Source organism: Papio anubis, unplaced genomic scaffold, assembly GCF_008728515.1.
Source record: "Papio anubis isolate 15944 unplaced genomic scaffold, Panubis1.0 scaffold130, whole genome shotgun sequence".
NCBI classification, from domain to species: Eukaryota; Metazoa; Chordata; class Mammalia; order Primates; family Cercopithecidae; genus Papio; species Papio anubis.
In genome coordinates this window covers 104,184-127,804 of record NW_022161248.1, presented here as the reverse complement: position 1 = coordinate 127,804, position 23,621 = coordinate 104,184, and the positions used below count along the sequence as shown (strand labels likewise).

At 37.4% G+C, this 23,621-nt stretch overlaps 1 long non-coding RNA gene across 1 annotated transcript in view; it reads left to right on the top strand.

Moving 5' to 3' along the window:
* The first annotated feature begins 225 nt into the window (after nucleotides 1-225).
* The window catches only part of LOC116272579, a 48,910-nt gene continuing 25,514 nt past the window's right edge, over nucleotides 226-23,621 (top strand). The window contains exons 1-2 of the long non-coding RNA XR_004181228.1: nucleotides 226-2,559; nucleotides 5,997-6,131. This is a non-coding gene — a long non-coding RNA (uncharacterized LOC116272579). The remainder of the gene's footprint in view (nucleotides 2,560-5,996; nucleotides 6,132-23,621) is intronic.

Genomic DNA, 23,621 nt, shown 5'->3' with positions numbered 1-23,621 from the left:
AATTCATAGAAATATATCATTAACTAAGAACTGTCTTTGACTGAGGGATGGCTCAGGGCTAGCTATTTCTCAGAAAGCCCAATTCTAAATTCCCCAGAAGAAAGGCTGCCTTTCAGCCCTCTTCAGTTCAATGGTACCAGACTGTCAATTAAAAAGAAGAATGTGCATTAAATCCACAAAAGTATGTCTGCCAGGGGGTCAGTGCCAGGCAGAGAGTGAAAAGTTCTCAGAGATATGGGGTTACGTGGGAAACAGACACTGCAAAGGAAAAGTGCAAAACATGCTATACCACTTATCAATATATATAATAAATACTTATATATTTGTTTCCCATGATTAGAATTCCTCAAAGCTCTTATCAGAGTGTCTGGAATATGGTGGAGCTCAGTCCATATTTATTGAAAAATAATTTAATTAAAAATTTTAATCTCTTTGGGATTTCATATTTTTAGCTCTAAAATAGGAATGACAGTACTTTATCCCTGAAAGCATGGATTGGATCCAATAATACTAAGTGTTATTGTTCAAATGTGTCCCCTAAAAGTTCATGTATTGGAATCTTAATCTCTTTGCCCTCATGAATGGATTAGTGGATTAATGAGGGCTCTGCCCTCACAAGTGGATTAATGTCATTATCACAGGAATGGCTTTGTTATCACAGGAGTGACATTGTTATAAAAGTGAGCTCTTATTGGCTGTCTTGCTCATGCTCTCTGCCATCTTATGATGCAGCAGGAAGGCCCTTACCAGATGCAGGCACCATGGTCTTAAACTTCGTAGCCTTTAGATGTGAATTAAGTAAACTTTTTTTTCTTATAAATTACCCAGTCTATGATATTCTGTGATAGCAGCAGAAAATAGGTTAGGACACTGTGGTGCTTTTTATAGATCCATTATCACATGTAAGACTTTTAAAAATATGTTTTACTAGACACAGATATCTGCAAGATTGAACTAATGTGGAGAAAGCTGCACTAGTGTCATCATTTCCTTAGCTGTTGAGAGTGGGACCAAACCTGGTCTCCATTTCTGAGCTCTCATTCACTAAGCACAAACTTTAGAATATACTTCTTCCATCTGGGAAGGGCTGACTTTTCTTAAAGACTAATGTTCCGTTTCTTTTATGGATTTTATCTTTGGTCCCTTGTCCACCTTTTTCAGTTTCTGGAAAAATCTTATTCCCAAATTGCAATAAAGTTCATGGATGCCAGGTGAATTTTCTCAAACATTATCCTTTCACAACTCAAGCCCAATCATGTCATTTTCCCTTATAAAAGACTTTGTGGTGAATACATAAATTTTATCCTACAGATTTTAAAGATATCACATTTTTTAAAATCCAATTAAATCTAACTCTAAGACCCAATTTTTATAGCTGGCAGAAAATTCAATCACAGTACTTAATGGGAGTTCTTCCCTCTGCCTAGAGTAGTCCAGAAACCTTACATGGTGCCCATAAAAAATGAACGTAGCTTCTAATGTGCTGTCATAGATGCCACTGATAGCCTCACTTTCCAAACCTACATGGCATCTGACGTGTTGACATCTCTACAGCTACTGTGCCAACTGAGGCATTTGCCTAGCAAGAAGCAGCAGTGCCTGGGGCAGGCTTCTCTGAATCACCTCTCTGAGTTCTCACTATCTAGGTCACCAGGTTTGCATCCCTGACTCTTTGGTGAACTGCCAACCTTAGTCCCTTCTCTACCTGAAGAAACCTCTCTCTCTCCTGTCTCTCGCTCCCAGGCATTCTTCTCTCTCCTCTCCCCAGCCAGGATACTGAACACAATCTCCCCCAAAGACAGAGTCTTTGAACACATGCACAAAGAACGTTGTTCTTTCAGCAGCTTCTCCTTTGGCCCTGCCAAAGCTCCAGGGCAAGGAAAGAGAAAAGCTCAGGCTGTCTTCTTGAAAGGAGACTGCAGTGGATTGGGTAGGTATAAATGGAAAACGCAAATTAATAGTCATAAAATTATACTGCCACACTTTCAAATACTCTCATTTTAAAAAATAGAATAGAGTTCAAAATCCATAGCCTGACCTCTAAGGCCTGCATTATCTGGTTTCTGTTTGCTTTTCTAGTTTTTATCATTCTCTGTATTTCTAATGCTCTGCAGAACTGCTAATAGTTCCCCCACATTCTTCTAAGGCATTTTCATGCTTAAGCAACTGTGTTCAAACTTCTCTCTCTGTGTGCCTTCCTGCCAACCCCCTTCCCCATCTCCTTAGTAAATTTCATTCATCTGTAAAAATTCAGCAGAAGGCTTATCACCTCAGGGAGGCTTCTTAAGGTGGAAATGACACTCTTCTGTAGACCTTACTATTCCCTCAAACATTTTAGTACATTTTAAAATATAAATGTCTGTCTTCCTTTATAATTCCATTAAGTCCTTGAGGACAGTAATCATTTCTATTCATTTCTCCATCCCAATATCTAGCCCATTCAGCTTACAGATGATGCCCTATAAAAAAAAACATAGACAATCAAGAATTAACAAAATAGAGAACCAGCATGATTGGATCTACAAGCATGTGGGCCCAGAAGCCTTGGTCTTTGAGATGGTATGTATCTGTGTGTGTGTGTGTTTCACCACCACCTTCAATCTAAGGTCATTTGATAGGCAGGAGGCATATCTTTTCAACCATATTTATGCCAGGGCATCATTTTTCTTTCTTTCAATGCATTCTGCCTTAAAATTCTTTACATTTGTGATGTGAATTCCCAGCCATTGGCTCCTGAGTCCACTGTTCGAGCTTCACTAATAGTTAAAGCCAGAGGTCCCAAATTAGCAGCCAGCCGGTAAAATACAGTCAGTCCTATTTGGCTTGATTTGCAAACATTTTTGTTTTTTTAATCTGAGTTCAATGCTGATATGGTTTGGCTGTGTCCCCACCCAAATCTCATCTTGAATTGTAACTCCCACAGTGGGAGGTGATTGAATGATGGGGATGGGTTTTTCCTGCGCTGTTCTCATGATAGTGAATGAGTCTCACAAGATCTGATGGGTTTAAAAATGGGAGTTTACACGTACAAGTTCTCTCTTTGCCTGCCACCACCCATGTAAGATGTGACTTGCTCCTCCTTGCATTCTGCTATGATCGTGAAGCCTTTGTGGCCACGTGGAACTGTAAGCTCAATTAAACCTCTTTCTTTTGTAAATTGCCCAGTCTCAGGTATGTCTTTATCAGCGGCTTGAAAATGGACTAATACAAATACTCTTCACATAGTTACCTCTCCTCCTTAGCTCTTGAAGGTATTTAAATCTGTGCCCCCTAATCTAAGCCAGCTCTGCATACAAGCTAGTCAGACTTTAAATCCTTCCCACTTTCAAGCCAAGAGTTGGTCTAATGGGCAGTTGACCATTTTACCATGGTGGGTACCTGAGAGTGCATGTGTGCTGAGATGAAAAATGTTGAGGGAGCAGAAGGAGAGATAAAAGGGCAAGACGCAAGAAAAGAAACAGAAAAACATGGCACCTGTCAGTTCCAGTTCTGCCCTGTCCCCAGTCCTTCTTTATTCTAGCTCAGGTGTACATGTTGACAGGTGGCCTATCCAAATGAGAATTTGCCCAGTGTCGGGAAAATCATCTTAGCATCCACTCCACTTGGGTAGTGTTCATCCACGTATATACAATAAGTGTTTTAATAAATGCAGTTATGTTTAACAAGTTATTATTTTGAACTTATGCTCTGTGAGGCTACATCCTAGAGCCACAGTGTCCACATACTTGGAGAACAGACAGTTTGGAGAAAAAGACTGACATGGAACCAGATCACTATTGAATAATATTAATTACTATTATTATAGTATAATTAGTAATATTAATGAATAAGACAGCTATACAGAGGGTAATGGGGGAGTAGAGAGAAGAGGCCCTAGGCCCAATATGAAAATTCAGAGTAGACTTTCTGAAGGAAGTGCACTTTGTGCCAGGAAAAGAAAGGCACCCAGGGCTCATCATGAGGATGGTGGATGACTAGGAAATAAGGCTGAATAACAGATTATGATGGATATAGTATGCCATTTATTTAAACTTTAATCCAAATTCAATGGGAATTCCTATTTTTAAAGTAGGGAAGCGAAGTAATTAAATTCGAATTTTAGAAAGTTAGTCTAATGCTCTAAATAGATACCCTACTTAAACTATACTAAGTTATTTTAATAAATGCAATACAAAACTATTTGTGTTGCTTGTCTGTCATACCTACGTGAATGAATTTACACGCATATATGCCTTCTAGAAAATTCTAGATGTTGCTTTTCTTTCATTATCTGTTTTCTTGCTTTGGACACTGAGATAAGGCCACTTGAAACAAAAGGCTACAAACCAGCCAAAGACCATCAAAAACTTCCAAAAGGAACGTAAAACCTAAGAAACTCCAGTTTTAAGTTGGCAAGTCAATAAATCCTCTGGAAATTTACCAGATACTGCCTGAAATTTGTTCTATCTAGTTTTTTAAAATACTCTTAGTTCTCACATCAATTCAGTTCCAAATGTAAAAACTATATATATTTAGGGTCTGTAATTGTGAATTGTGTGTTTTTGTCACTATAGTAAAAGTATCTTTATAGATTTTTAAATGAATGCCAGTACTTGCTAATTGATTCTGCATGTTTTCCATTAACATTTACATGAATGATTAACAAATAGGATCTCAATGAAGGAGAAATTACAGGGACTATTTACAAGGCCATCACATTTCAGCTTACCTCCAAGCTGTGGCTTCTACCCCATTGATCACATTTCTCAGTTTGCCAACATTCTGGCGGTCATAAAACCAAGACTTCAAGCAGTTAAATATTGCTTAAAAGACAATTTCCCACTAGGTTACTTTCTGTAAATCTGAAAATATATTACAATATGAGGATACCTGTTTGCAGGGCAGGATCTTTGCAGTGGGATTGAAGGGGAAGAAACTTCACTTTGTCTTTGTCTCCCAGATCCCAAATGGATCCAGGCATGTGATTTGTCACTTCCTTAGTTACTGCTGGAAGCTCTTTGAAAACATACCTCATATTTTCTGGTTTCTGTCTTTTTGTAAGAATTTTGAATATAATACAATAGTGAAATTTGTAAAATTGATTCTCTAAGTTCTCTTGTCCCTCATTTTGACCCTCATAGGCACCACCTTTTGATCCCTGGGTTTCCCAAATTACTCCTATATTTGTCCCAAGCACCCCTTCATGATCTGAAGCAGGTGTTCTCTCCTTTTTCTCTCCCATTTCAAATTTGGAAGTCAGTTGGCTGGAAAATGTCTTCTCACTAACCTGTTAATGGCTGAAAGGTTTTTCATATGTTACTCCTTCTAGAGAGATTTGTATTTTTACCAGAACTGATTTGCCCTCATTCAAAGAAATAAATCTATGAAGATTGTGGCAAAACTGATTTATTTTCTTTTGAGACGGAGTCTTGCTCTGTCACCCAGGCTGGACTGCAGTCTCAGCTCACTGCAACCTCCGCCTCCTGGGTTCAAGAGATTCTCCTGCCTCAGCCTCCGGAGTAGCTGGGATTACAGTCACGCGCAACAATACCCGGCTAATTTTTGTATTCTTAGTAGAAACGGATTTCACTATGTTGGCCAGGCTGGTCTCAAACTCTTGACCTTGTGATCCACCCGCCTCGGCCTCCCAAAGTGCAGGGATTACAGGCGTGAGCCATTGTACCGGGCCCAACTGATTTATTTTCTTAAGCAATATGCTTTTCACTCCCTCATTTGGCCAATTGCTGTTGAATTAAGTTACTACTGTGACAGAGGAACTTTGCCAGGAGCTGATGGATGGCCAGATGGGACAGACATAGATCTTGCTTTTAAACAGCTTCCAGTGGAATAAGCAGAACAACCTTTTGGACAGGAGGCACCAGGCTAGTAGGGACCTTATTTGCTGCTGTAGCCCAACGCCAACAGAAAGCCTGTGGTTCATAGAGCGCAATAAAATTTGTTGAGATTAAATAGGTAATTGAGAGATAAAGATAAGTGACTTTCCCTATTTTCTGCAGCCTTGCAGGCGGTGGCAGTGAGGCAGTCCATTTTGGAACTAGAAGTTTAATGGGACCCCGGTAAAGGCAAACACATCTTTGATTGGCTGGTGTTGCTAAAAAGCAGAAGAAAAACAAAACAAACCTCCCAAAACTGTGAGTAAGACAAAAAGCAAAAAATCAAAGTCTGCATCTGAAAGATGGAAAGGACAGTCTATTGAGTCTTTGAAACCCTACTTGGGGGCTCTAGGGTTTTGGCTACAAGTCAAGATGAGGATCATAAGAATAATTGAATCAAGGTAATCAGGATAGGAATAAACTGATGAAAGATGTGTTAATATTTGGTGAGAGATTTTTTAAATGTGGCTGAGTTTTAAATTTTTTATTTAAACAATAGCATTCACAATAGTCGTTGCTATAACATAAAAGTCCACATAGCCATTGAAATCATGTATAGATTTGATTATAATGTGTGTGTGTGTGTGTGTGTGTGTGTGTGTATACACATAAAAACAAGTTTGACCGAAAACACACTAAAATGTTAAGTAACAATGATTATCACAAGGAAGTGGAATTATGGATGACTTTGATTTTCATTCCTATATTTTCTTTATTTTCCCAAAGTGTTTAAGTAACAAATATTGATAGCCAGAAAAATGTTGGTGTAAAGCAGTAGTAATTATTTAATGCCACTAAAACATTTTCCTGACAAGATGTGTGTGGAAAATTCAAGATTGTAATTCTGGGTGTTAAGAGAGGCTTAACAGAGATCTGCCTTTTAAATGTCAGCGAGGACAAGCACCCTGCTCTCAATCAAGAAACTGCACTTCTGACCTGGAAGTGTTTTAAGTACGTTTTGCTTTAATCTGATTTATAAAACAAACAAAATATATCTAAATAACAACTCTGAGGGATGAAAAGGCAGCAGATGTCACATTCTCTGAAAAGCTCTTGGAGGGGGAAAGGGGATGATGGAGCTGGAAGTGAAGAGATGGGAAGAAAATGACAACTTTCCCTAAATGCTGATTCTGTGATAATATTAAGTTGTGAAAACTCCTCTACTCTTTCTCCCCACTTGAGTCAAGACAAAAATAAAGCCACGTGTAGATGTCTTGTATACGTAGCCCAAACTGGATTGAACTTTTAACAAATCTATTGAGATTTGTTGGTGGTATTTATCCTTTTCTGTTTAAATTGAAGGAGTTGAAAAATGTCTTTGTGGCATATACAAAAATGTAAACAATGACTAAAGCTTAGGAAAGGTAGATCTTGAGATGATTTTTATTTTCTTCTTTTGCTTATGTTCTAAATTTTATTTTTCCTATGAGCATATATTACTGGTACAACAAGAAAAAAAGGATAGCACTTGAGAGGATCAAGATTAAGTCAAACAAAACAAATGTGTGTGAACGGAGAAGAGACAATGAGAAAACATACCCACCACTACTGGGTTTTCTTTGGGACATAGTGTAAGGGACGGATAGGTTTTTACTCTTACTTCTGTCTTAGGGTGTTAGCCATACTTTCTAAAATGGGCATGAGAAAATGATACATATATCATGATCTCGCTTTGTAAAACACAAAATTGCATACCTATATAGTATATAGATTTTGCAGGGAAATGTTTAGAAGTATTTAGACTAACCTGGGAAAGTGATCTTTTTCTGGGAAGATGGATTAAAAGTGAGAGAGGAAGAAAAATTGCTTTTTTTTCATTGACATGAGTGTTCTGTTTGATGTTTGGCAACAAAAATGTATGACTTTAGTAATTTTTACAAAGACATTGAAAACAACCACAAGAAAACACAAGAAACAAACACAAGAAAAGCTTGACAAACCCAGTTTAGTCTCAGCTGGCTCCTTTGCACTCTTTCACATGTGCTTCCTTTGGAACCTAGAGAGGAAGATTATTTTCTGTCGTGTAGCTCTGCCATTTCAGTCTGGGCTTTCACTCAGGTTATGGGCCCTTTTAATTATTTCAAATACATTCTAAAAACAAATATTTATTTTTCTATAAAATTCTCCCCATTTTTGCAATGTAGTTGAAAAGCAGGGAGCCAAGAAGAGTTAATTTGGAATCCTGGACTTCTTTTCATTTTACATGTTAATGTAGTTCGGATCTGTGTCCCTGCCCAAATCTCATATTGAAATATAATTTCCAGTGTTAGGCCTGGTGGGAGGTGATTGGATTATGGGGGTGGATTTCTCATGAATAGTTCAGCACCATCCGTCTTGGTACTGTCTTCACAGTAGTGAATGAGTTTTCATGAGACCTGGTCATTTAAAAGTGTGTAGCTCCTCCTCCCTCATTTTCTTGCTCCTGCTTTCACTGTGTGATGTGCCTGCTCTCCCTTGCCTTCCACCGTGACTGGAGGCTTTCTGAGGCCTCGCCAGAAGCAAATGCCACTATGCTTCCTATACAGCCTGCAGAACTGTGAGCCAATTAAGCCTCTTTCATAAAAAAAAAAAATTACCCAGTCTTAGGTTTTATAACAATGTAAGAATGACCTAATGCACATGTCTACCATATAGGAGATGACAGGACCTATGAATATTAAAAATCTGTCATTTGGCCTTATTTTTTTACTTTTGAAAACGAGACTGATGGGTAAATAGTACTGTTCATCTCATTTAATGGTGTCCCCTATGGCTACATACAAAGCAAAACAAAAATCTGCAGAGGTCAATAATTTTAGTAACCCAAAACCTAGCAAAATCTTCGTGGCATTTCCATTTATTGTATCAGCTTTTAAAAAGGAGAATTCTGTCTTAGAAGACACCAGGGATGTGGAGCTCAAAGAACCATTTTGGTAGGGCTGTAGTATTCAGTTGTGCAGACTGGGCAGTACACAAAGGTGCTGTGTGACTTCAGTGTTGTGCCTACCCACAGTTCTCTCGTTCTTCCTGTGATAGGTTGAATTCTATTCTCTACCACTTTCCCAGAAAAAAAAGGATATGCTGGAGTCCTAACCCCCAGTCTCTCAGAATGTGACCTTATATGGAGATAGGGTCATCACAAAGCAAATCAAGTTGAAATAAAGTCTTTAGGATAGGCTGTAATCCAGTGTGACTGGCATCCTTATTAAAAGGGAAAATTTGGACACAGAGATATGCACAGAGGGAATACAATGTATAGACACAGTAAAAACACCATGTAAGGGGCAAGAGATGGCCAGGTCCACAAGAAGTTAGAGGAGAGGCATGGAACAGATTCTGCTTCACAGCCCTAGGATAGAACCTCCCCTGCTGACACCTGGATTTCAGACTTCTAGCTGCCAGAACTGTGAGACAGTTTCTGTTGCTGAAGCCACCCAGTTTGTGGTACTGTGTTATGGCAAGCCCAGGAAAATTATATGCCCCCACCCCTGCCCTGAACTTTTCTCAATTTTTATCTTTTCATGCCTTTTTTTCCCCTACTTCCTCTCTCTGACTTTTCTTGTCCGTGGAAACTCATATATAATCCTCTCCTCTGCTCTGGGTTTTACCAATTAGTTGAAAATGTGGTTAGAGTGTTCACCGAAATAAGCCAGACCGTAAGAAATTTCCAAAGAAGAAGAAAGCCTGTTTGGAGCATCACTGTTATTAGTCGTTGTGTTTTTGTTTAATTTATATTTCAGGCCTTACCAAAGCCAGTGTGTTTGACTCTATGTAGCATATAGTGTACATCTGAAGTCATATCTGAGCAAACACCTCCTAAATAATGGCCAGATGCATGCAGAACATCGTGTTCATCAAATAACACTGCATTCTGTACTTCATACAAATGATCACTTATTGGCCATCATCTGTGATCGTCAAGCACCTCTGTGCTGTTTGTTTTACTTTCTGCCCAGCAGACAGACTTTTTCATGATCACAGGAATTGCTTTTTATCCTAGCAGTCAACAGTGTATAAGCTTGATTTTATATAGCAATCTGTCAGAAATAAAGACAAAACAAATCCCAAGCAACATCTCAGGCAGTTCTGAAACCAGTACTTTCCAAGAAGTACTGTGTTCTGATTTGTCAAGATGAGATCTCACCAGCAGCATTCCCAGCCAGGATTAGACTGTGCTACCCAAGTAGTAAACTTAAAGCTCCAGTAGTAAACATAAACTTAACCTTTGTTTCTTTGGGGAACAAGAGGAAGGAGCATCAGTAGGATCTTTTCTCTGAAAAATACAACTGAAGTCTCGACATCTTGCAACTCCTTCAGTCTTCATTGTGAGGGTAATTATGCCTCAGTTCCCAAAGGTTTTGTAGGGGCATCAATCATTTCAGGCCAGGTTTCCTCCACACACTAACATCCATAGATCTACTAATTACAGATATTCTATATGCTATAGCATATATAGATTTACTAGTTGTCATTGAGGACAGCTTCACAGCTTCTTGTCAAGTGCCATTTATTTGAAGGCATTGTTATCATAATTTTCCTGAGAAATTACTTATAATGAAACATTGCAGTGAAGGTTCACACCCCTATTACTGTATTTGAACTATTTTTAAATAAACTCCTGAGATATATTTGTGAATTCTACCACAAAAGCTGCTTCGTACCATTGAACAAATTGCACATGATCCTAAGAAGGGAATGTTTCTCACATCCCATTTAACCACTTACACAAGCAGGAGTTTCAGAATCCAACAGACCTGGGCTCTGGGTCATAGTTTTCTAGTTACTTAACCTCTCTGAGCCCCCAATTCCTCTTCTGTGTGTAACTGAGAAGGGTGGCAAATGCTATACAGAATTACTACTGTCTTCTGAAGTGCATGAATCAAAGTAAGAGAAAGGCATTCATGTCAAGGTTTCTGCGGGTTTTTTTTTATCCTGCTACAGAAATAATGGCTCTATTGTTTGGATGGGTTTGTGTGTTTAGTTGATTTTTTTTTGTTATGTTTTTTTGTTTCTTGTTTTTTATATGGTGGTTCTAAAAGTGTTTTCCCAGACCAGAGGAATTAACATTACCTGGAAATGTTTAAGATACGCAAATTCTTTTTTTTTTTTTTTTTTTTGCCCAGGTTGGAGTGCAGTGGCGCAATCTCAGGTCACTGCAACCTCCGCCTCCCGGGTTCAAGCGATTCTTCTGCCTCAGCCTCCCAAGTAGCTTCCCAAGTAGCTGGGATTACAGGCGCCCGCCACCACACCCGGCTAAATTTTTGTATTTTTAGTAGAGACGGGGTTTCACCATGTTGGCCAGGATGGTCTTGATTGTTTGACCTAGTGATCCACCCGCCTCGGCCTCCCAAAGTGCTGGGATTACAGGCATGAGCCACCACGACCAGCCTAAGATATGCACATTTTCAACCACATCTACAGAATCAAATCTGCCTCTGCCCACAAGCTGTGTATGACTGATGCATGCTCGAATTTGAAAACCGCTAGACAAACTAAAGAAAGGCTTCAACCTGAGTTTAGATGTAGAGAATTGAGAGAATTGAATAGTTGCTACATAATAGAGAGAGGAACCTGGAGTTCCTAGGTACAATCTAGGAAAGGGATGATATGAAGACTGGAACCAGTAAGATGGTGAAAGCCTAAGGCATTGAATGAGTTGACATGGGCAACCATTATTATGGGCAGTGAGAAAGCCCGAGTCCAGAAGTGCAGGGACTAGTAGGACATTAACAGCAAGGCTGTCTAATATGTTCTTCTATTTATTTGCTTTTGATATGATTCTGTAACCTCCCACCTCATACCTATAAATCTTTAGTAAAATTTCTCCCGCACGCAATAGGCTTACATTGGTGGTGACTTTATTTTAGCGAGGGAGAGATGGAAATTTGTATACATGCCAAGATGAGATAAATACATTAGTGGATAAAAAACAGAGCAAAAGATATCAATGGAGGCAGAAGTGGAAGTCAGAGATGATTATACTCCAGGGCAGAGTTTCTTAACCTCAGTATTACTGGCATTTTAGACTAGAAGAGTATTTATGGGGGCTGTCATAGTCATTGTAGGATGGTTAGCCATATTCCTGACACCTTAGATACCACTAATACCCCTACCTTAAGTTGTGACTGTCAAAAATGTCTTCAGTCATTGCCAAATGGAGAGTGTATTTGTCTTTTTTGTGTCACTATAAAGGAATACCTGAGATTGGGTAGTTTATAGAGAAAAGAGGTTTAATTGGCTTATGGCTCTGCAGGCTGTACAGGAAGCATGGCACCAGCATTGTACCTGGTGAGGGCCTCCGGAAGCTTACAATCATGGTGGAAGGCAAAGGGGGGGGTCAGCATATTACATGGCTAGAGCAGAAGCAAGAGAGGGAGGGAGGAAATGCCATACTCTTTTAAACAACCAGATCTCATATGAACTACTAAAGCAATAATTCACTCATCACCAAGGGGATGGCTAAGCCATTCATGAGGTATCAGCTGCCATGATCCAAACACCACCCACCAAGCCCCTCTCCAACACGGGGGATTGCATTACATGAGATTTGGAGGGGAGGAACATCCAAACCATATCAGGGGCAAATTACTTCCTTTGAAAACCACTGCTCTCGAATCTGCTAGGTGCCCTGGATTTTCTTAAGGACATGTAATGGCAGAGACAATTGGAGTGTGGTGGTTCATTCTTATCTGAATCATAAGTAAACAGGATATCTAGACGGCTGTTAAAATAAATCTTACAGAGTAGTATGAAAACTTAATAAGAATATATACAAAGTACCTAATACACATAGTACCTCTTTCTTTTTCATTTCTATTATAGACCTTTTTAGGAGACCCTGACCCAGGATGTTGATAAAGATGTGTGCATTGTTTTGTTTACTATTTGTTAAGAACTGTGAAGGATGCGAGATTTTTCCATTTGCAAGCCAACAAGTTAACCTACTACAGCTCATGGATGCTAAAAGAAGACACAAAATAGCTGAGTTAGAGAAAAATAGACAATTCGTTACTCAGCAATAGCAGCAGCCAGAGTGTCAGCAATCTCTTGAGATGATTTTCCAATCCCAGTTTCCACAGGATGACACAAAGAGGACAAGATGATAATTCACACAAGTCTTGTCAAGGCTGCCTGACGAGAGAGGAACCTTGAGCTTAGGGATCCTGAATCTTTCCCATTGAACTGTAAGCATGTCTGCCCTTTGCTCTGGAGGGAGATACTGTCTTCACAATTCAAAGTTGTTCGTTAAACAGACAGACATTCTTGAAATGAGAGTCTTGAACAAAGGCAACCGGTACCTCTGCTCACAAGATGTGCAGAAACACTAGACAGTTTTCCAACTCTGCTATACTGTGGGCTGTTTAGGGACTGGGGCTAAGTTTATTCATCTTTATAACTCTAGTTCCTGTTACTCAGGAGGTCATTAATAAGTACTTTTTGGATAAATTATAAAAATACATAATAAAATGGCAGGGCAGTTTAAGGAGCTACGTTTAGCCCAACTGAACACTCTATCCATTATACAGTTCTGTTAGTTTCTCATTGCTGCTGTAAGAAATTACCATAAACTTAGTGACTTAAAACAGCACATGTTTATGTTAGAGCTTTGAAGGTCAGAAGTCTGAAATGATTTTTACTGGGCTAATGTTAAGATGACTGCAGAACTGTGTTTCTTATGCAGGCTGTAGGAGAGAATCCATTTCTTGACTTTTCCAGCTTCTAAAGACCTTATGTTCCTTGGCTTGGAGCCCCTTTCTCCATCTTTAAAGCCAGCAGGATAGCATCTTCAAATTTCTCTCTCACTCTGACCTTTCTGCGTCACTCTTTTACCTATAAAGAGCCTTATGATTACATTAAAAACACCTGAGTAATCCAGACTATTCTCCCCATTTCAAGATCCTTAGCTTAATTACAGCTTTTACCACGTAAGACAACATATTCACAGCTTCAGGGAATTAGGATGTGGAAACCCCAGGGACCATTATTCCGCCTACTCTGAAAGCCTACCCTTTTGTAAATGGTCAGGTTTTACCCCTTCAATAAGACTTCACTGAGAAATAAAGCATAGTCATTCTGGTTTCAGAATCAGGAGTGAACTTTTCCCTTCACACTCTTTTCTCCTCTTATAATTTACATATGGAATGCATTTTAATTTTTTTTGCAAGTCCTTTGCTTAGCACCCAAAGTATGCTAAGGAAAAAGTGCTTTCCAAGAAATAGTAGGCAGCATACTATGTTTACTTGTGATTTTTCCACATTATGTATAGAAGGGATTATGTATATTTTCTATTCTTCCATAAATTTCTTCCGTAGGAGCTAATTTTTGCCTACAGCAAGAAACAAGTACGTCCTTAAAGTATTGGTAAGTATGGTTGAACATACTTTAAAGACCCTCTTATCTGAGAGGAAAAAAAAAATCTTGAGCTAATATGTGCTAGGAGTTTTACTAAACACCTAACCTTATCCATCAGTTAATCCTCAAAACAGATGGGTGCTACCACTACTCTAGTTCACAGGTGTGCATTATGCCCAAGGCCCAGTACCTTGTGAGTAGATAAGGCACAAGTCACACCCTGGCTTTCTGACTCTACAACCCTCAAACGTAGCACTTGGGCTAAATTTCTTCCTTGTTTCTGAGTCCTTCATTTCTTTTTGTGACATATGACATATACAAATTGCATACAGCACACACGCATGACATTACCTGTAACAGGGGATGACAAATATGGTCCATGGGCTGAAGGCACCCTACCGCCATTTTTTGTAAGTGAATGTTATTGGAATACACCCGTGCCAATACTTTTGCATAATGTCTATGTCTACTTTCAGGCTATTATGGCAGAGTTGAGTAGTTGTGACAGAAACCATATGGCCTATGAAACCTAAAATAACTACCGCCTCACCCTTTTCAGAAGAAGTTTGCTGACTGTGATGGTTAATTTTATGTGTCAACTTCACCGTGCCACAGAGTGTCCAGATTAAACATTGTTTCTGGGTGTATCTGTGAGGGTGTTTCCAGATGAGATTGGCATTTGAATCAGTGGACTCAGAGGAGTAGATGGTCTCTCCAATGGGAGTGGCCATCATCCAGTCTCCTGAGAGCCTGAATAGAACAGAAAAGGCAGAGGAAGGAGGAATTTTTTCCTTTTTCTTCCTGCCTGCCTGCTTGAGACGGGACATCCATCTTCACTTATCCTTGAACTGATGCTTATACCATTAGTTTCCTTGCTTCTTAGGCCTTCTGATCAAAACTGGAATTGCATCACTGGCTTTCCTAGGTTTCCAGCTTGCAGACAGCATATTGTGGAACTTCTCAGTCTCCATAAATGTGTGAGCCATTTCCTCATAATAAATCTCTCTCCATATCTAGATAGATAGATGATAGATGATAGATAGATAGATAGATAGATAGATAGATAGATAGATTTTCTATTATTTACATTTATCTGGAGAACCCTGACTGATATGCTGACCCCAACCTATATGAGAAAAAGGAATGCTGGCAGCAACCTGGAAGTCTTCCATATGCCTTTCCTGCTGATAACCCCGTCCGTCTCTCTTCGCCATCAGTAACCACTATCCTGCCTTTTGTGGTCCTTGTTTTCTTTTTCTCCTACATGTTGTTAAACAGTATAGTTTAGATTTGCCTTTTCTTTTTACTGTAAGAAAGAATGATAATAGATTACTTGTCCAAGTGTCCTGTTGCACATGTATATGGGTTTATGTTGGGTATATATGTAAGAATAGACTTTCTAGGTCATAGGGTATGTGTTATCTTCAACTTTAGTAGACCATTCCAGGTTCGTTTCCAAAAGGTTTTTGTTTATTGGCTTGTTTGTTTGTTTTAATTGACAATAGTTGTACATATTCATGGGGTACATAATGACGTTTTGATACATGTAATGTATGGTGATCAGATCAGGACAATTAGTGTATCCATCAGCTCAAACATTGATCATTTATTTCTGTTGGAAATACGCAATATCCTCCTATCCTGGCTATTTGAAAACATATATTATTGTTGACTATAGTCATCCTACAGTGGCATAGAACACATTCTTTCTATCTAGTTGTCATTTTCTGTCCTTAAATAGGGGTCCCCACCCCCTGGACCACTGACGAGTACCAATCCGTGGCCTGTTAGGAACCGGGCTTCACACAGGAGGTGAGCAGTGGGTGAGCAAGCATTACCAACTGACCTCCACTCCCTGTCAGATTAGTGGCGGTATTAGATTCCCATAGAAGCACAAACTCTATTGTGAACTGTGCATGTAAGGAATCTTGGTTGTGTGCACCTTATGAGAATCTAATGCCTGATGATCTGAGGTGGAACAGCTTCATCCTGAAACCATCCCCCACCCACAGTCTGTGGAAAACAGTTTTCCCCAAAACCAGTACCTGGTGCCAAAAAGGTTGGCAACCCCTGCTTTAACAAATCTCTCCCTATCCCTCCCTTCTCCTTACCCTTCCCAGCCTCTAGTATCCTCTACTTTACTCTTTACTTCTGGGATCAACTTATTTTAGCTTCCACATAGGAGTGAGAATATTCAGTGTTTATCTTTCTGTTCCTGACTTATTCCACTTAATATGATATCCTCTAGCTCCATCCATGTTGATGTGAATGGCAGGATTTCATTCATTTTTTATGACTGAATAGTATTTTATTGCATATATATACACCGTATTTTCTTTATCCATTTTTCTCTTGTTAGACATCTAAGTTGATTCCATAACTTGGCTATTATGAGTAGTGCTGCAATAAACATGGGAGTGCAGATATCTCTTCAATATAATGATTTTCTTTCCTATGGATAAATTCTAAGTGGTGAGATTACTAGATTATATGGTAGAATTATTTGTAGGTTTTCGAGGAACCACCATACTGATATCCATATTGTCCACAGTAATTGTATTAGTTAGCATTTCCATCAACAGTGTGTAATATTTGCCTTTCTCCGCACCCTGGGCAGCATTTGTTATTTTTTGTCTTTTTGATAATAAACATCACTGGGGTGAGATGTTCTTTCGTAGTAGTTTTGATTGCACTTTTCTTATGATGAGTGATGTTGAGCATTTTTAATATACTTATTGGCCATTTGTATGTCTTCTTTTGAGAAACGTTTGTTCAGATCATTTGTCCATTTTTAAATTGTATTGTTTGGGATTTTTTTCCTGTTGAGATGTTTGAGTTCCTTGTATATTCTGGATATCAACACCCTGTCGAATGAATAGTCTGCAAATATTTTCTCCCATTCTGTAGGTTGTCTTTGTTGATTGTTGATTGTTTTCTTTGCTGTGCAGAGGTTTTAGTTTGATAAAATCCCATTGGTTTACTTTTGCCTTTGTTGCCTATGATTTTGGGGCCTTATTCATAAAACATTTCCCCAGACTACTGTCCTGAAGCATTTTCCCTATGTTTTCTTCCAGTAGTTTTATTGTTTCACGTCTTTGTTGTTTCACATCTTAAGTTGATTTTTGTAAAGGGTGAGAGCTGGGGTTCTAGTTTTATTCTTCTGCATATAGACATCCAGTTTTCCCAGCAGTGTTTATTGAAGAGACTGTCCTTTCTACAATGTGTGTTCTTGGTGCTCTTATCAAGAATCAGTTGGCTGGAGGTGCATAAATTTATCTCTGGGCTCTCTGTTCTATTCTATTATTGTATGTGTCTGTTTTTAGTCTAGTACTATGCTGTTTTGATTACTACAACTTTATTGTATATTTTGAGGTGTGGAAGTATGGTACCTCCAGCTTTGTTCTTTTTGCTCAGGATTGCTTTGGCTATTCAGGGTCTTGTGATTCCATACAAATTTTAGAATTATGTTTTTCTATTGCTGTGAAAGATGTCATTGGTATTTGGATAGGGATGGCATTGAATCTGTAGATTGCTTTGAGTAGTGTGGTCACTTTAACATTAATTCTTCTGATTCATGAACAAGAGATGTCCTTCTACTTGCTTCTATCCTCTTCAATTTCTTTTATGTTATTATTTATTTATTTATTTATTTTATATTTTAAGCTTTTATTTTAGATTCAGGAGTACAAGTGCAGGTTTGTTGTATAGGTAAATTTATGTCACAGGGGTTTGTTGAACAGACTATTTCATCACCCAGGTACAAAGCCTAGTACCCAATAGTTATTTTTTCTGATCCTCTCCCTCTTCCCACCCTCTACCTTCAAGTAGGCCCCAATGTCTGTTGTTCCCCTTTTTATGTCCATGTGTTCTCATCATTCAGTTCCTACTTTAAATGAAAACACATGTATTTGATTTTTTTGTTCCTGAATTAGTTTGCTAAGGAAATAGTCTCTAGCTCCATCCATGCTCCTACAAAGGACATGATCTCGTTCTTTTTTGTGGTTGCATAGTATTCCATCGTGTATATATACCACATTCTCTTTATCCAATCTGCTGTTGGTGGACATTTAGGTTGATTCCATGTCTTTGCTATTTTGAGTAGTGCTGAATTGAACATATGTGTTCATGTGTCTTTATGATACAATAATGTATATTCATTGAGTATATACCCAGGAGTGAGATTGTTGGGTAGAATGGTAGTTCTGTTTTTAGCTCTTTGAAGTATCACCACACTACTTTTCACTATGGTTGAACTAATTTAGACTCCCACCAACAGTGTTTGCGCATTCCCTTTTCTCTGCAAACTTGTCAGTATCTGTTATTTCTTGACTTTTTAATAACAGCCATTCTGACTGATGTGAGATAGTATCTCATTGTGGTTTTCATTTGCATTTATCTAAAAATCGGTGATATTGAACTTTTTTCATATGTTTTTGGCCACATGTATGTCTTCTTTTGAAAAGTGTCTGTTCATGTCCTATGCCTACTTTTTAATACGGCTGGGTTTTTGTGTTTTTTTTTTCTTGTAAATCTGTTTAAGTTTCTTACAGATGCTGGATATTAGACCTTTGTCAGATGCCTAGTTTGCAAATATTTTCTCCCAATCTGTAGGTTGTCTGTTTACTCTGTGGGTAGTTTCTTTTGCTGTGCAGAAGCTCTTTGGTTTAATTCAATACCATTTGTTGATTTTTGGTTTTGTTGTGATTGCTTTTGACCTCTTTGTCACGAAGTCTTTGCCAGTTCCCATGTCCAGAATGGTATTGCCTATGTTGTCATTCAGGATTTTTAATAGTTTTGAGTTTTACATTTAAGTCTTGAATCCATCTTGAGTTGATTTTTGTATATAGTGTAAGGAAAGGGTCCAGTTTCAATCATCTTCATATGGCTAGCCAGTTATCCCAGTGCCATTGATTGAATAGGGAGCCCTTCCCCCACTGCCTTTTTTTTTTTTTGTCATCTTTATCAAAGATCAGATTTTTGTAGATGTGTGGCCTTATTTCTGGGCTCTTCATTCTGTTCCATTGGTCTAGACATCTGTTTTTGTTTTTTGTTTTTTGTTTTGTTTCATTTTGTTTTGTTTTTACCAGTACCATGGTATTTTGATTACTGTAGCCCTGCTGTATATTAATAGTTTGAAGTCAGGTAACGTGACGCCTCCAGCTTTCTTCTTTTGTTTAGGATTGCCTTGACTATTCAGGATCTTTATCAGTTCCGTATGAATTTTAAAATAGTTTTTTCTAGTTCTGTGAAGAATGTCATTGATAGTTTGATAGGTATAGCATTAAATCTGTAAATACTTTGGGCAGTATGACCATTTTAATGATACTGATTCTTCCTATCCATGAGCATGGAATGTTTTTCTGTTTGTTTGTGTCATCGCTGATTTCTTTGAACAATGTTTTGTAATTTTCATTGTAGAGATCTTTTACCTCCCTGGCGAGCTGTATTCCTAGGTATTTTATTCTTTTCTTGGCAATTGTGAGTAGGATTGTATTCCTGATTTGGCTCTCAGCTTGGCTGTTTTTGGTGTATAGAAATGCTAGTGATTTTTGTATATTGATTTTGTATCCTGAGACTTTGCTAAAGTTGTTTATCGGCTAAAGGATCTTTTGAGCTGAGACTATGAGGTTTTCTAGATATAGGATCATGTCATCAGCAAACAGGGATAGTTTGACTTCCTCTTTCTTCCTCTTTTTCTCTTCGGATGCCCTCTTTCTCCTGCCTATTGCTCTGGCCAGGACTTCCAATACTATGTTGAATAGGAGTGGTAAGAGAGGGCATCCTTGTCTTATGTCAGTTTTAAAGGGGAATGCTTCCAGCTTTTGCTCAGTAAGCATAATGTTGGCTGTGGGTTTGTCATAGATGGCTTTTATTTTGAGGTACATTCCTTCAATACCTAATTTATTGAGAGTTTTTAACAGGAAGAGATGTTGAATTTTATCAAAAGCCTTTTTTGTATCAGTTGAGATAATCATGTGGTTTTTGTCTTTAGTTCTATTTATGTGACGAATCACATTTATTGATTTACATATGTTGAACCAACCTTGTATCCCAGGGATAAAGCCTACTTGATCATGATGGATTAGCTTTTTGATGTGCTGCTGGATTCCGTTTACGAGTATTTTCTTTATATGCTCTTCAACTTCTTTCATCAGTGTTTTGTAGTTTTTCTTGTTGAGGTCTTTCACCTTCCTGGTTAAATTTATTCCCAAGTATTTTATTGTTTCTATACTTATTGTAAATGGAATTGCCTTCTTGATTTCTTTTTCAGCCATTTTGTGGTTCATGTATAGAAATGCTACAAATTTTTGTATGATAGTTTTGTATCCTGCAACTTTCTTGAATTCATTTATCTTTTCTAAGAGTTTTTTGGTAAAGTCTTTCCATTTTTCTATATATAAGATCATGTTATTTGCAGACAGGTACAATTTGATTTTTTCCTTTTCAATTTGGATATCTTTTATTTCTTTTTCTTGCCTAATTGCTCTGGTTAGGACTTCCAGCACTGTGTTCATCAAGAGTGGTGAGAGTGGGCAATAAGTCTTTTTTCAGTTCTTAGAGGAAAAGTTTTCCATTTTTCTCCTTTCATTATATTAGCTGTGAATTTATCATATATGAATTTTATTATATCGAGGTACTTTTCTTCTGTATGTAATTTATTATCTGTTTTTGTCATAAAGTGATATTAAATATTATCAAAGGCTTTTTCTGTATTTATTGAGATGATTATGGGTTTTGTTCCTTATTCTATTGGTGTAATGTATGATGTTTTTTGATTTGCAAATGTTGAATTATCCTTGCATTCCTGGGATAAATCTCATTTGATCATGGTTATTATTGTTCTGACATGTTGTTGGATTTGGTTTGCTATTATTTTGTTGAGGATTTTTGTATCTATGTTTGGCAGGTATATTAGACCTTTTTCGGTTGTTGTGTCATTGTCTTCTTTTGGTGTTAAAGTTAGGATGGCCTCATAGAATAAGTTTAGGAAAAAAATCACTCTGCTGCAATTTTTTCGAGTAGTTTGAGAACTGGTATTAATTCTTTTTTAAGGTTTCAGTAGAATTCAGTGGTGAAACCATCCATTCACGAATGTTTCTTTGTTGGAAGACTTTATTACTGACTCAATGTTGTTAATTGTGATTGGTCTATTCAGGTTTCCTATTTCTTCTTAGTTCAATTTTCATATGTTGTATGTGTCTAGGACTTTACCCATTTTCTCTAGATTTTCAAATTTATTGGCATGTACATTCATAGTACTCTCTAATGATTCTTTGTATTTCTGTAGTATTCATTTTGCCATTCAGTATGCCATCTCATTTTTGTTACTGATTTTTAAGTCTTCCTTAATTTTTCTTAGTCTAACTAATGGTTTGTTGACTTTGTTTATCTGTTTTTAAAAAACAGTTTATTGTTTTATTGATCTTTTGCAATTTTTAGTCTCAATTTTATTTCTGTGCCTTTAATCATCATTATTTCTTTTCTTCTACTAACTTTAGGTTTGTTTTGTTCCTGCTTTCCTAGTTAGTCAAGATGCTTCATTAGGCTGTTTATTTGAAATATTTCTAGGTTTTCGATGTAGACATTAAATGCTAAAAGCCTGCCTGTTAATAATGCTTTTGCTTTGGCCCCATAGATTTTGGTATATTGTGTTTCTATTCTCATTTGTTTCAAGGAATTTTTAACTTTTATTCTCAATTTCTTCTTTCACTTACTGATCACTCAGGAGCTTGTTGTTTAATGTCCACATATTCATGTAGTTTTGAATGTTTCTCTTGTTACAGATGTCTAGTTTTATTTCATTGTGTTCAGATAAGATACTTCATATGGTTTTGATTTTGAAAATTTTTTTGAGACTTGTTTTTTGTCCTAACATATGGTCAATCCTGAAGAATGTTCCATGTGCTGATGAAAAGAATATGTATTTTTCAGCTATTGGGTGAAATGTTCTGTAAAGGTCTGTTAGGTTTATTTGGTCTATAGTGCAGTTTCAGTTCAATGTTTCTTATTGATTGTCTGTCTAGATGATCTGTTGGGGTGTTGAAGTCCCCAACTATTATTGTATTGAGGTCTATCTCTCCCTTTAGATCTAATAATATTTGCTTTATATACCTGGGCAATCCAGTGTTGGTTGTATACATATTTATAATTGAAATATTCTCTTGTTGAATTTATCACTGTATTATCATATAATGTCTTTATTTGTCTTTTTCCAGCTTTTAACTTGAGGTCTGTTTTATCTGCTATAAGGATAGCTACTTCTTGTTTTTGGTGTTCATATGTATGGAATATCTTTTTCTATTCCTTCATTTGCAGTTTATGTGTCTTTACAGGTGGAATAAGTCTCTTGTAGACAGCATATAGTTGGTTCTTCTTTTTTAATCCACTCAGCCCACTATATCTTCAAATTTTCATTCAAAATTTGATAGATGAGCACTTAATTCTGTCATTTTATTGATTATTTTCTGGATATTTTATTAATTGCTTGCTCCTTACTTCCTCTTATTGTTTACTTTTGTTATTGGGTCTTTTCTGTAGTGATAAGGTTAGATTCTCTTTCTCCTTTGTGTGTCAGCTCTACCAGTGAATTTTACAGTTTTGCATGTTTTCATGATAGTGTTTGTACTTCCAGATATAAGACTACCTTGAGCATTTTCCATAAGGCTGGTTCAGTGGTGATGAATTCCCTCAGTTTTTGCTTGTCTGCAAAAGATTTTGTTCTTCATTTCTGAAGGATAGTTTTGCTAAGTATAATACTCTTGCCTGGTAGTTTATTTATTTCAGTACTTTGAATATATTATCCTATTTTCTCCTGGCCTTTAAGGTTTCTGCTGAGAAGTCCTCTGTTAGTTTAATGAGGATTCTTTTATTTGTAACCTGAAGCTTTTCTCTTGCTGCTCTTTAAAAATCTTTGTTTCTTTATATTCTTTCTTTTCTTTTTTTTTTTTTTTTTTTAGTTAAAAAAAATCTGGCCTTACTGGATCAAAATTCCTTGTTTCTTTTTGACTTTTGATAATTTGACTATAATGTTTCCCAGATATGACCTCTTTGGGTTGAATTTATTTGGAGTTTTTTGAGCTCCCTAGACCCGGATGTCTATCTCTCTCTAAACCTCGGGAAGTTTTCTGCTATTATTTCATTAAATACGTCTTTCTCACCTTTATTTCTTCTCTTCTTCTTCTGGAATACTCATAGTATGAATATTTATTTGCTAAACAGTGATGCATAAATCTCATAGGCTTTCTTCATTCTTTTTATTTATTTATTTACTTATTTTTCTCTGGGTTATTTCAAACCTGTCTGCAAGCTGAGAAATTCTTCTGCTTGGTATAATCTGTTGTTGAGGTGCTTGATTGTATTTTTTAATTTTATTCATTAAATTCTTCAGCTCTAGGATTTTAGTTTGTTCTTTTTTAT